This window comes from Cricetulus griseus, chromosome X (assembly GCF_003668045.3).
Source record: "Cricetulus griseus strain 17A/GY chromosome X, alternate assembly CriGri-PICRH-1.0, whole genome shotgun sequence".
NCBI classification, from domain to species: domain Eukaryota; kingdom Metazoa; phylum Chordata; class Mammalia; order Rodentia; family Cricetidae; genus Cricetulus; species Cricetulus griseus.
This window is the reverse complement of record NC_048604.1, coordinates 9314287-9329074: the sequence shown is the minus strand read 5'-3', so window position 1 is coordinate 9329074 and position 14788 is coordinate 9314287. Positions and strand designations below refer to the sequence as shown.

General features: G+C 35.6%; 1 long non-coding RNA gene across 1 annotated transcript in view; it reads right to left on the bottom strand.

The window, feature by feature from the left end:
* LOC118239395 overlaps positions 1 to 14788 on the bottom strand; it is a 40468-nt gene that overhangs the window by 15521 nt on the left and 10159 nt on the right. The window contains exon 2 of the long non-coding RNA XR_004771360.1: positions 7104 to 7231. This is a non-coding gene — a long non-coding RNA (uncharacterized LOC118239395). The remainder of the gene's footprint in view (positions 1 to 7103; positions 7232 to 14788) is intronic.

Below are 14788 nucleotides of genomic sequence, written 5' to 3'. Positions count from 1 at the left end.
ATGTATTATATACATATATATATATATATATATATATATATAATGATATTAGTACAGTGTATATAGGTATATATATATATATATAATACATGATATTAGTACAGCATATATAAGTTATATATATATATATATATATAATACATGATATTAGTACAGTATATATAGGTTATATAGAATATTAGTACAGTATTATTCACCTCTGTGTTTGTACTCAAAAGAAGTAAAATCAACATGGAAACAGAAACCTGTGTACATATGTCTATTTTATCAGTATACATTACAGCTTAGGTATAAAATCAAGCTATATATCCATCAATGTGTGACTAGAAAAAGAAAATGTGATGTATATACAAATATATGTCACATATATATGAATATATACATGCATATGCACATATATACATATATACATACATTTTCAGCCATATACACAAATGAAATCCTTTAACTTGAAGAAAATTGCTAGAAATGGAAGACATTATTTCAAGTGGAGAAAGCATGGTAACAGAAGAAACATACCTCATTCGTTTCTCACAAATAGATGCTAAAATAACTGTTGACCTGTAAGCACAGTAGGAATTTTGAACAGGCTTGTGAGAGACGATTTGAAAATTGGTAAACAAATGTGCATAGAATAGAGTTCTTTTGTTCTGTAGTTCACTTAGGAAGACTATTGTTTAAAATAATCTGTTAATATGATTTTTCTTTAGATTTTAGTACTTTGGTTTTCATACATTTTTCAAATGATGGTTTCAAAAATTGCAAATGAATTCAGTTGTGCTTGAAATACTCAGAGAGTATTAGAAGAAAAAGAACAAGAGCAAGGAATAAAAGCTTACTACTATAGTTAGTCCCATAAATTGATCAGCATCAGTCCCAGTTTTGGTCTACCACTACCTGTTACACTCTGATTCTTATTTTCATCTCTGTCTGCACCTTTTCCAAGTCAATGGCTCATGTGGCATTTCCAGAGAACACTGAGGAACACTGAGAGATAAGAAACTCAGCAAGGTCCTGGAACTGATTCATGCTAAAGTTAGAATTAGAAGTCCCTTCTTTAAGTTTTCAGTCTCACCTGGTATGTTGATATTTTAAAATTAAAACAACAGCTTAATTGATGCTATATGGGAAACCTTCAAAGTTATAAAGAAGAAGCAATTCCTACAGGAGGACTTTAAGTAGAAAGAACACTGAGGAATAATTTTTGTGCATGAAATTATATTTGCATGTATAAAAGGCATCTCGATTTTTTCATTTCAACATCATTTGTTTTCTTGAGAAAAGTGTTTGGGTAAATTGCTGATCTACTTCTAGCACCTCTATCAATAGGTCAGTGTAATTGTTCCATACCTGGAAACATAAGATCATGAGTACCAAGACAGCATCAGAAAAGGATTGCAGACTACCCCTACCTATCTCTTACTCTTTGCTTTTATATCTGCATTCAGTTTTGTTAGCATGCCCATTTTGAAGTGGTGATCTAGTTCAAGAGAGTTTACAATATAAAACTGGGCAAAGTGCCACTGTGAACTATTGTTTCTAGAAAAAGCCTTTAATTGCTAATGACCCAAATGCTAATACTATATTCCTCATGCCTCAAAGTTTGGTTCCACCCAGATGTCCCAAATTTGGTGTGAACATTTGGGTATTTGTCTTTTTCTCTAATGTATAGTAGAAAGAATAAAAAATTATTAACCTAGAACTTGATGTTTTTGCATTAATATGTTATGCTCTTCTTTCTAACACATACACACACATGTATATATGTATGTATGTATGCATGTATGCATGTATGCATGTATCTATGTATGTATGCATGCATGTAAAATAAAGATTAATTGGTTTAAAAGATATCAGTCAGGCCCAGGCTTATGAGAGGAGGCCAGCCACATCCCTGCTCCATGCCTTTTGGCTTGGCTTGGACAGGTAGAAATCAACCACAAGCATGCCTGGTGCCTTTCATGGTGGCATGGAGGTTGGACACCATTATGGTGAATGAGTGCAGTGTAGCGAAATGGGAGAGAGAGAGAGAGAGAGAGAGAGAGAGAGAGAGAGAGAGAGAGAGAGAGAGAGAGAATGGTCCATTGCCCAGGGAAAGAGGCTGATCTGAAGAGGCAAAAATGGTTAGGAACAGGCTGATTTGAATATGTGAATGTCTGGCTTGCCACCCAGGACCAAGGAACGTCTATGTCTGAACTGTTGTGAAGGGCCATAACTTGGAGGGAGGCTCTGATGAAGCTGTGGGAGACTGTCTTGGTATCTATGGCTCCTGCTGTCACTGAGGACTCACTCTGCAGAGGCCTGCAGTCTGGGCTGACACCTGAGCCCATGTTGGTATTTGAGGGTCAGGCTGTTGCTGGGGCCATGCAGAATTGGATATCTTGTGCTGCCACCCAGTACCTTGGTGTCATCTGGATTTATGCTGGCTAAGGACCATGTCTGGGTCCATGGCCCTTATACAACCTAGGTATGTGTTGACACCATCAATTTTGTTATCATCAAAGGCTGAACCAATGCCTGGAAAGTGGCCATGGTGTCATTCAGGCCTGCACTGTCACCCAGTGACATATCTGGGTCTCTGACACTGCTGCAACCATGGTATGTGTTGATGTCTATGGTCACTGTTACCTCTAAAGTCAGTGAGGATAGGGCTGCACAGAGTTGGCTATTCCCCTCACTAGATGCAGCCCTAGGGAGACCTACCTTTGCACCTCAGCTGGGTAGCACAGTCAAGATGTCTCCATTGGCAGGACTGTGGGTAAGCTGGCCTGAGAGTTGGAAAGCTTACTCCACTGTGTAAACTGAGGCAGAGCAATTCTCTGGTGCCTACCAACTGGTCCCAAATAAACACAAAAAACTTATATTAATTATAGAATTTTGGCCTATGGAGCAGGCCTACTACTAAATAGCTCTTACAACTTACATTGCCCCATTTCTATTAATCTATATTTTGCCACGTGGCTGGTGGCTTTACATGCCCTCTGGAGTCTTGTTTTCCCAGCCTGCTGCTTGTATCTCCCCTGAGTCTTTATTTTCAGTTTGGCTTTCCCATCTAGCCTTATTCTGCCTTTCTATAGGCCAAATTAGCTTTATTGTCAATCACTGAGAGTAATACATATTCACAGCATACAGAAGGATTATTCCACAGCACCACAGTCTGTCATATAGCAGTGAGGGCAAGGAAGAGATTGCACCTGTCCCTCACCCCTTGTCACCTACTACAGGCTGGTTCCTTATGATAAGAGTGAGAGAGCTGATCCTGCCCCTCAAGGGCTACAACACTTGGGAGATTAGGCCCTGCACCTCTCCTGGCCAGCACAGTAGGGCTGACCCTATTGATGAGTGTGCAGGTCAGAAAGTCCTGAGGGCATGAGAAGAAAGCTGACCTTGCCACCCCTCCTCTGCCTTGTGGTGGCATTGGTAAGGGAAAGATGCTCTCATTCCTCAACTCTTGCTAGTTGCATCAGGTGAGAAACTTGGCCTAAGGGTCATGGGAGTGAGAGTACTAGCTCTGTCTCTCACCAGCTTCAGCACACAGGAGAGCAGGCTGCAACCCCATTGGAGCAGCAAATTAGAGCTGACCCTGTGGGTGGAGACTCAGGTGAGCTGGTTCTGAAGGTGTGAAGGCAAGATACCCGACCACATTCTTCCCCATAAGATGTCCCCCTACAGAAATTGGAGGGCCTTGCACCTCACCTGGGCAAAACAGTAGAGCTGGCCCTGGCAGTATTAGTGTGGGTGAACCAGACCCAAGAGCCTGAGAGCAGGAGAACTGGCCCGTTACATTGGGTAAACTAGCTTGGGCAGTACTGGGGAGCACACCTGGGCAGTGACAATGAGGGAAAGCTGGCAGGCTATTGAACTCAGCTAGCACCAAGGCCTAAAACCAGGGCTGAATTAGGCCACTTCAGCATCCACCTCATCTATACACTATTGGAGTATGTGAAGGGAATGAACCTACAGATCCAAAAGTGCCGGCTACCCATGACACAGGACAACATCAGGGTATCTAAGAAGAGTCCCAATGAGAACCCATTATTAATAGTGTATCAGAAGCCAGGGGCCTTGAACAAGACCAATGACTCATAGCAATAAATACTAACATGTAAAGATGTATTGAATAGCAGTAAACACTTAAAGTAAAGATGTATTGAATAAAAGGTAAATTGTGTTACTCAATAGGCCACACTACAGCTTCCATGATGAATTGCTGTTGTTTCTTCTTCTTCTTCTTCTTCTTCTTCTTCTTCTTCTTCTTCTTCTTCTTCTTCTTCTTCTTCTTCTTCTTCTTCTTCTTCTTCTTCTTCTGTACTTCTTTGTTTATTGTGTTTGATTTTTCATTTTTCTTTAAAATTTTTGTCTTGGGGAGAGGTTGCAAAAGCATAGGAAGGATGTGAGGGGATGGGGAGATGAATGGGATTGGAAAACACAATGTGAAATCCACAAAGAATCAATAAAAGCTGAAAAGTGTCATGACTGTTCATTAGATTTCCATACATATATTTTAACATATAATCTTCTACCCACTGAATCATAATGAAAATGGATTAGATATAGAAATTACAGATTTTTAAATATTTCCTACTGTTTCCAAGGATTACCCACTTAGAATTCCTGTTAGGTTTCCTTTGTAGTAATTTTCTAGGTTTATTACTTGTTTATGGTCTCTAAGAGGATTATTAAGCACTGGTAAATGGAAATAATAGACTCCAATTAAACTTTAGTATATGCATCAAATCAACATTTGCTGTCAACTAAGTAACACTTTTATCTTATTTGTAAACTCCATTACACATTTGAGATAGCTCATTAACAAATTATTCAAATACCCTGCTTTTGGCATCTTTATACCAGTCATAACCATGCAAAGTGAATTTATAAGTATAACATAAATTATGCATTATCTCATTTAATTATTTTCATAATTTTACAAGAAAACTGCTGATTTGGAAGTGTGTCTTGACTGGGTGTTTGTGGTGCACACCTTTAATCTCAGCACTCAGGAGGCAGAGGCAGGCAGATCTCTGTGAGTTTGAAGTCAGCCTGGTCTACAGAACAAGCTCCAGGACAGGCTCCAAAGCAATACAGAGAAACCCTGTCTGGAAAAATAAAAATAAAAATAAAAAATAGAGATGTGTCTTAGCCAAATACAAATGGAATTTTAGTATGTGGTTTCTAATTCTCTGGAATTTCCCTATAACATATCATGGTATTTATCTTAGTTAGGGTTTCTGTTGCTGGGAAGAGACTTCGTGACAATGGCAACTCTTATAAGAAAAACATTCAATTATGGTGGCTCATTTAGAGTTTCAGAGTTTCAGTCCATTATCACCATTGTGGGGAGCATAGAGGCATGCAGGCAGATGTGGTGCTGGAGTAGTAACCGAGAATCCTACATTTTTTCCAGCAACAGGAAGTGGACCAAGACACTAGGCAGTATCCTAAGCCTGCCCCCACAGTGACACACTTCCCCCAACAAGACCATACCCATTCCAACAAAGCCAATGGCAATAGTGCCATTTCCTATGAGATTGTGGGAGCAGTTAGACTCAAACTACCATATTATCTATCTGTAACCACACTATTACCACTGAAACAAATACTATCTATCTGTGTGACTCTGTGAATTAGTACTAGGGCAAAATCATCAAAATAGTCATCAGAGTTAGGAGATAATGATTCAATAGTCCACAGAGAAAACAAGATTGTTCTTAAAATCTCAGATTAGGCTCTAAGAATGAAGGACTCTTTTATAGATTACAGAATGTTAGGTGACTACACGGGCCTCTGTAGTACATCTAATTAGTATATTCATATACACAGAAAACAATTCACATTGTAGAAGTATTATTTGGGTCATGTAGGTAATTAACAACAGAGGTGAAGCTTGAAACCTGATTTGCATCACTATGTTTTAATATTTTTACTTTTTAAAAAATCTCTCACTACTAGAAGTAATAATAGATTTTTTTTAAAAAAGAACAGTTATTGGAATAATTCCAAAAACTAGAGAGAAAGGGGATATTTACCATGAAAGAAAAAAAGGGACAACAGTCTTCTTTTATTCCCCATGAAATTTCCTTTAAGATATGAAAGATATTCAAGGTATTAATATCCCAGTTTCCAAAACTGAGTTCACTATGGTTACTCATCATATATGTAATTAGTATCTATTAAAGTACACATTTATTGCCTTAAGAACTTTTACCTTGTGAGACATCATTGTAGCACACATGATGTATTCAGGGTCAAAATTATTGGTTAAGAGTATCATCCCTAAAAATAGCATTTCTCCTTTGGGAATATATAAATCACTTTACAGTGACTTGCTTTGCCTTGCAGCTTATTACAATGGATTGAGGCAAAAAGTAGCTATGAATACCTGTTCAGAGCCTTCATGATTTAAAATGGTACTATGGAAAATAAAGAAGGTGAGTGTGTGTGTGTGTGTGTGTGTGTGTGTGTGTGTGTGTGTGTGTGTGTATATACCTTAACAAGAAAATATGCTATGACCTCACAGAAAATTTTCTTGAGAAACATTTCTCTATTCTAAGTGATTTAGGTTCATGTCTTTGCAACCTACATTAACTGCATCATGGTCCCACATATAAATTTTTGATCACCCCATGGGCTCTTGTGAAATCACAACACATCTTTAAACTAATGCTGTTTTCAAATTCATCAGCACAAAATATTCAGAGGCCAATTAAAATATGTTCAGGTTTATTATTAACTACAAATATTTAACAACAAAACAAAGAATTTGTCCAGCAATTCTCATACCAATAGTAGTTTGACATACAAATTTGATATGGTCATCTCAAGTACCTTCTTAATAAAAAATTTCTAAAATCCAGGACTAAAACTGATTCATAAAGTTATTTCCTACTCAATGAAAAATAATCCTGGAAAAGTGTATTGGCTTTACAATTTTAATAACTTCTGAAATAGCCCTTTGTTTTTTTCAAAGAAATTATAGATTGGTTCTCAATTTAATTTACTTAGGGTCACAACCTTTTCTTATTTATAAGAGAAAATATTGAATACTAGCATAATGAATGAGAGCAATTCAATTTTGATATCAGAAAGTAAACAGTACTTACAATTTAGATGATGAATTTATTGAATAAATTTCTTCTATTATTTTGATTTATGTCAATGGATTTGATTTGAGAAATCTCTTTTCTGGAAGGTCTTTACTGGTCAAATGTAAAAATGTGCTCTGAAATACCTACAAAAATACACATGTAGACATTTTATTCTACAGTTTAGCATTGGTGCATATGCATCTTTCACCATTTTGCCCTCCACAGATATTGTTGCAAAATATCTGCTTAAGGCTCAGGGTGGTAATTTGAGTGAGAATCAGATAGGATAACTGAACAATTTGTCTCAAATTTTTATGTACTATCTTTACTTATTTTTGTGCCTGTGTTGAAGGCAGGGAGACAAGACTTCAAGTCACCTCTTGGCATAGCAGCTGTTTTTTATGTTGCCAAGGAAGCCCTCACTTGAACTTTCTTCTAACTTGCCAAAAATTGAGCAGAAAGATGTTGCTTTCCAGAAATTCCATCTGCGTATGTTATTTATTATTGTCTCCACTTAGATAAATGAGGGCTTAGAGTCCAGATTCGTAGTTTTAAAAGGAGCTATTCCATTTTCTTCACTACTACTAAGAGGGTGAATCAAGTGTAACTTTTTGAGACTTTTTTTACTCTGATATGTGAATTGTAGATATTGTGTAGTTATTTTGTATGTCAGCATTTTATACAAGAATATCTTCACACATGTATATAATATATATTGATTGTAATTACCCAATACTCTCACCTTTAGTTTTCATATTCCTCCCCTTTCAATAGTCCCTACACAGTTTTGCTTCCATTCCCATGTTATAGCAACATACATGAATTTATATATCTACATAAAATTGGCTACAGTCATTTAACATGATCATGTTTAGTCTCATATATTTTCCTGTCCAGGAAATTCATTCATTTTTGTGGCTGAAAAAAACAATTCTCTTGTATAGGTCTACTACATTGTATCTGTTAACTCTTCTTTTGATGAATATGTTGGTTGGTTTTGCAATCTAGGTATTATGAATATTGCTGCAATAAATATTTTGGTGGTCCTTATTTAACTATCAATAGTGAACACATCAACCATTTTGTACTTTGCTTGTCCTATGGACTGCTCATCTCATAAATTATGACATGTTTTCTGAAAATGACTTTAACAGTCAATGTTGTATTCCTTGCAATTATATTGAGATTTGTCTTTACTTTTTTCATGCTATATGTAATAAATTTTGTGGACATTGACACAGTCAGATAAGGATACAGAAATAAGTACATTTTCCAAAGACAATTTCAGTTGTTCATCAAACTCTCTTCATATTTTCTTCTGAGAAACCAAAAATTTCAATTTCTCATGGACATTTATGGGATACAGTAACTTTGTTCTGGCTAAATTAGGCAATGATTGAAGAAGTATGTGTCCTTCTAAGACAGGCCTCTAAAGTACTGCATCTATATTTTAAATGTATTACTTTTTGAAATTTTTTCATATAATGTATTTTGATCATGTTTTTCCATACAATTTCTCAGAAAATCTCATCACCTCCCTAAAAGTTCAATATTATGTTCATTTCACCTTTCTCTCTTTAAATGGAGAAATATAAACAAAGGGAAACATGCAAAAATGGAAATTGAAATATGCAAGCAAATACAAGTAAGATAAATGCAAAAATTAAGCACAACAAGATAAAATGTTTACAAAAATACTGTTGAATTTGTTTTGTGTGGGCCAACGACTTTTGGGTATGTATGTGGTCTACCCTGGAGTATGGTTATAATATCCAGTATCACACCATTGGAGAAAGACTGACTTTTTCCTTTGCCAGTGAGTATCAACTGAATATAGCTTCTTGGTTAGGGGTAGGAGACAATGTCCACTTCACCCTCTTAGTTTTAACTCTGTCTAGCTTTAACTTGTGGGACTCTGTCTACCTTTAATCTGTGCAGGCCTTGTGCATGCCACCACAGTCTGAGTTTATATTTGTCCCATTATTATTCTGTTTAGAAGTCACTGTTTCCTTATAGTCATCTGTCACCTCTGGCTGTTACAATCTTTATGACTCCTCTTTTGCATAAGCTGCAGAACCTTTAATGGAAGAACTTAATTAAGAAATTTCATGTAGGAATGAGTACTCCAAAATACCTTAGTCTCTGCACATTGTCTAGTTATGGATCTCAGTATTAGTTTCTGTGTACTGTAAAAAAGGAGTTTCTCTGATGATACCCAAGTAAGGCACTAATCTATGGGAGTAGTGAAATGTCATTAGGAGTCATTTCATCACTATGTTCTTTTAGGAGAATATCAGTTTGTGATTTCCTCCATAGACTCATGGCTTATCTAGTTTCAAGTTCTTGGCCAATTTAGATTGTCAGGTATGAGTTCCATATAATGGATTGGGCTTTGATTCCACTAGAATGTGGTTGGTTACTCAAACAATGTCTGGCCACTATTGCAGCCAAATATCTTGCAGGTATATTACTGTTGTAGATTGCTACATTTATAGCTGAGTTGATGATTACCCCTCACTTCTGATAGTGTATAATATTTTCTAGCACCATGAACACTACTCAGTAGGTATGAAGCATCTACTTGGGCATCTTCTTGACTTCACTGTGTTCAATGAGATATGTAAGTGTTGCCTTCAGTGATATGTCTTTAACATCATTTGGGGAGAGTAACCAATAGCCTAAGCAACAACCTGTGATAATTGGGAGATTTACTATGGCACTTTTTGTCAATGATTCAATAATATATACCCCATTATGGCACTGGATATTTTACTTGGTGGAATAAGATGTCTAGTTAAGTCATTATTTCCCCTATTATTGATGAATACATTTAGATATTTGTAACGATAAATCTTTACTTCTTCTGCCTGAGCCCCGCCACCACTTGGGATCTCAGAATAACACACAGTCTTATATTCGTTTACAATGCTACTGGCCAATTGACAAGGATCTATTATATGCTAGCTCAGTATTAATTATCATAAATCTATATATTTCATAAGACTTATCGAGAACACCTTCTGCTGGCGTCCTCTTCCTGGGCTCACATGGCAGCTCCAGAGCAGAAAGCAGGAGAAAAAGCAAGAGCAAGAGAACGACTTCCTTCTTGTCCTTGCTTATATATATGAGTCTTCCTGCTATGACACTTCCTGCCTGTATCACAAGACTTCCTTTTACTACATTTCCCAGAATCTGCCTCGACTCCTGGCCCCACCTATTTTGCTTTCCTATTGGCCCACAGTGCTTTATTCAACAACCAATAAGATAAGCATACACAGAAGGACCTCTCCCATCAAATAATCTTTTCATATATTATGTATTTTAGGAAACTTGTACATTGGCTTCCATATGGTTTTTTAAATGACCCTTAGTGTTAGCTGTCCCTCCAATATTCCTCTTTAAACTTCTCTTACATTGCACTCCCTAATTGTTTCTCCTAGCCTGTTTTCCCACTTGTTTCTTCATAACAGTATTCCTTAACTTTCCTTCCTTGAGAAATCCTCTCTTTCCTTCCTAGTACTTTAGTACATAGGTAAAGATGGTTGTTATTTTGACTGTGGCATGCTAACTTTCACATACAAGAGAAAACATATGTTTGTCTTTTGAGGTTTGGATTACCTCAATAATCTATTTACACAAATTTCATTTTTCTTAATATCTAAATAAAATTCCACTGAGCAAGTGTATCACATGTTCTTTATTCACCCATCCATTGAAAGGCATCCATCCTGTTTCTAATTTTTGGCTATTGAAAGTAGGGCAGGAATGAACATGGATGAGCAAGTGTCTCTGCAGTAGGATGTAGAGTTCCTTGGGTATATATGCCCAATTGCAGTATGAGCTGGATTTTGGGGTATAACTATTCGTAGCTTCTTGGTTTCCATAGTGGTTTTACAAGTTTGCATTCCCACCAGCAATGAAAATGTGTTCCCTTTTTTCTGCCTTTTCCAGTATATGGTGTCCTTTGTTTTATTTATTTTGGGTATTCTGACTGGGTTTAGATGAAATAGCAAAGTAATTTTAATTTGTATTTCCCTTCTGGCTAAGGATACTGAGTATTTTTCAATGTGTTTTTGAACCATTTGTGTTCATCTTTTTACTTTTCTGTTTATTTCAGTGACCTGTTTTTATTTTTTTAATTTATTAGGTTTCCTGATTTTTGGTTTTTTTTTAGATTCATATACTTTAGATGCTAATCAGATGTATAATTTATAAAATGTTTTTATTTAACTATTGTATGGGCTGCCTTTGACTGAATGATGTTGTGTCATGTTGTACAGGTGTAAAAGAAAGACTGCCAATAGGTGCAACTGAGTCATAACCATTCAAGCTGATTGTGCATGAGTTAAAGTAACTTTCCCCTTAGACCAACCTGGAGTCAGCCACAGTGGCTAGAGACTGCTGACATAGAGACACATGGAGAAAGGACAACATATCTCTAGAGGCCTAGAGGACCAATGGGGTGTTGGGAGGGCAATATAAAGTCAAGTCTGATTTCTGCAATAAAACGCAATAAACAAGTCTGTAGCACACTATGCTATTCATTTACTCCAGTTTGTGTAATTGACTTCTCACCTTTTCACCCCCTCCTTCAAGAGGTGTCTGAGCAGGGTTACTTACAATATACAGGAGCATTTTAATTTTATGAAGTCTCATGTATTAATTATTGATCTAAGTGCCTTTATTATTGATTCTTGTTCAAAAGTTATTTTCTTATGCCAATGAGCTCAAGACTATTTTCCATTTTTATTATATTTAGAGTATCTTGTCTTATGGTGAGGTCCTTGATCCCTTTAGAGTTTAATTTTGATTGAGTGGGAAAATAAATGTGGATCTGTTTGTGTGTTTTACAAGCAGCCATCCAGTTTTGCCACCACCATTTGTTAAAGATGCTATCTTTTCCTCAGATTGAATTTTTAGCTTCCTTGTCAAAAATCTATTTCAATAGGTATATGGAATTTTGTCTAGGTATTTAATTTGTTTCCTCTTATTAGCATGTCTGTTTTTATATCAATACCACACAATTTTTTAAATTATTGTAGCTCTGTAGTACAACCTGAAATATGAGATGTCAGTATTTTCAGCAGTTCTTTTATTGTTCAGGAAGCATTTACATGTTCTGTGTTGTGTTTTTTCATATGAAGATTAAAATATTTTTTGTTTGTTTCTTTATTTGTTAACAATTTATGTGAAGATTGTGGTATAATTTTTATGGAGATTGTATTGAATCTATAGATTGTTTTTGATAAGATGACCATTCATAAAAAGTATTCATAACAACCATATCTTTCCTTTTATATTATGATTGTTAGTTTTGCTGATAAAAGCAGTCTGGGCTGGAATCTTTGGTCTCTTAGAGTTTCTAAAACATCTGTTCTGGCCCTTCTGGCTTTTACAATACACCAAACTGACATGTTTGGTGGTATTCTAGTTGGGCTGCCTTTATAAGTCACTTTGTCTTTTTCCTTATCAGTTGTTAATATCCTTTCTTTGTTCCATCCATTTACTATTTTGATTATAATTTGCTATGGAGGATTTCTTCTGTGGTCTTCCATACTTAGTGTTCTGTATATATTTTGTACCACCCTTCTTTAGGCTGTGATAATTTTCTTCTGTGATTTTAAAATATATTTTCTATTCATTTCACTTGGATTTCTTCTCCTTCCCTCATTCTAATTATTCATAGATATTGTCTTTTCATAGTGACTGAACTTTCCTGGCAATGGTGGATTTAATAGTTTCTTTGCCAGTGCTAATTTTTGCTTTCTACCTTGTATTCAACACCTGATAGTCTCTCTTCCATTGATTGTAATCTGATGGTGACTCTTAGCTTTGAGATTTTTGTGTAATGTGCTAATTTTTATTTCCAGTTTTTTTCAGTTTGGATTTCCGTTTGTTATTTTATTTCTTCATTAAATTTTGTGTAATTGTCTTGAATTCTTCACATTATTTCACTCTACTGTTTGTTTTTCCTTTCACAGACTTTTATTCCTATCTTTAAAAAAACTCATTCAACATATTCATAACTGCCATTTTGTAGTCCCTGACTTGTGCTTCAGCTGTATTTTATTTCTTAGGACCTATAATAAAAGTGTTAATGACTTCTAATGTAAGAATATTGCCTTGATTTTTCTCATTTTTGTTTTTGTGCTGGGGTCTAGACATCTGGAATTATGGTATTTGATGTATTGATTATATATCTTGCTGTTGATACCTGGTCTTATTTTTGTTTGCTGGTTTTCCATTATTTGGTTTTAATTGCCCTTTGGTAATACTGGGCAAATAAGATGACTATGAGATCCCTAGTAGAGTGTATTTTTCATGTGAGTGGCAGAAACCACTAGAGATAGGTTAGGAAGAAAGACTAACAGGGGCTAATGGAACGAGTTTAGGTGGGACTGCACCAAGTATAGGAGTTCACAGAGAATTTAATCATCTATATTTCTACATAGCTTTGTACTTCTGGAGAAATGTGGAGATTTACATGAATTCTTCTGAAAACAATATCTCTGGTTTGAAGGATCTGTATTTTCAAGTGTCTTTCTAAAGTAATCACCATGTCTCTTATCCTACTGATCCAGAGTGTGACACCACAAGCACTTTAGAATAAATACCCAAAGCTGAATTAGTAAAAACTAAAATAAACTTTCTCTACTTCAAGTTTTCCTTCTATTATATTGTAGTTCCTCATGTTAAAGCACAAAAGCTTATAAGAAAAAATAACCTCATATTTATAAATTCTCTCTCAGGAAACAACAGATCTTTTGAAAAATGTATTTTTACACTTTTGATTACTTTTATGGGTTTAGATATGCAGACTTTAGAATCAATGCTTGACAGAGAAATCTTTATAGTTAAAGAATTTGGGTTCTTCATGTATTCTCTACATAAGAAGAAAAATAAAGGAGAAAATAGTCAAGATTACATGATGTTGCAAAATTAGAAATTTTATGGCATGGTAGTAGCTATAAGAATACCTCACAGATAAGTGGCTGTTGGTTGTTTATATATTAAAATTGAAATTTTGTGAAATTTGAAAAAGAAAATTCTTTCTCTATGCATCTGTGATTCTTTAACATGAAATAAAGTTTACTAAGACTGGGAGGAGTCTGTATAGGAAGGAAGCAGAAGATAGCCCTGTTTCCTATTTGACTTGATATTGAGAAGAAACAGAGGACTTATAGAAAGGAGCAAGATAGAGATGTTTAAGGGAATCATAATGTGTGTTCTCTCCATGAGTTGATAAAGTCCATGTGGAAAATATTAGAATTACACAGTGTATGATACAGACATTCCATATTCCATTACTACAAAAATCATTGAAAAGTCATAATTTATGTAATGTTAATGAATGAGTTAATTTCAAGAACAGAAATTAAAGTTTACATGTGCAATGCACTGCAAAGAAGTAAATTTTTTTTCTGTATGGATAGCAAGGGAAAACAGTTAGGTATCAGGATTTTGCCTTATGAGATATTTGAAGAAAGGCTATGTATCTTACATTTAAGTGAGCAAAGAGCAGCAGAGTTCTGATTTTTCCCTTTTGTTGGGATAAGAAAGCATGTTGCATGGGAATCAAACACCTAGAAAGCAACAGACATCGAAGCAGTTCAGGGAGAAACTTTCAGGCAGCATTCAAAAGGAAAGATATCCTTCCGGGGAATCACATAAAACTGCCTCTGGGACAGATGCATTGGGCT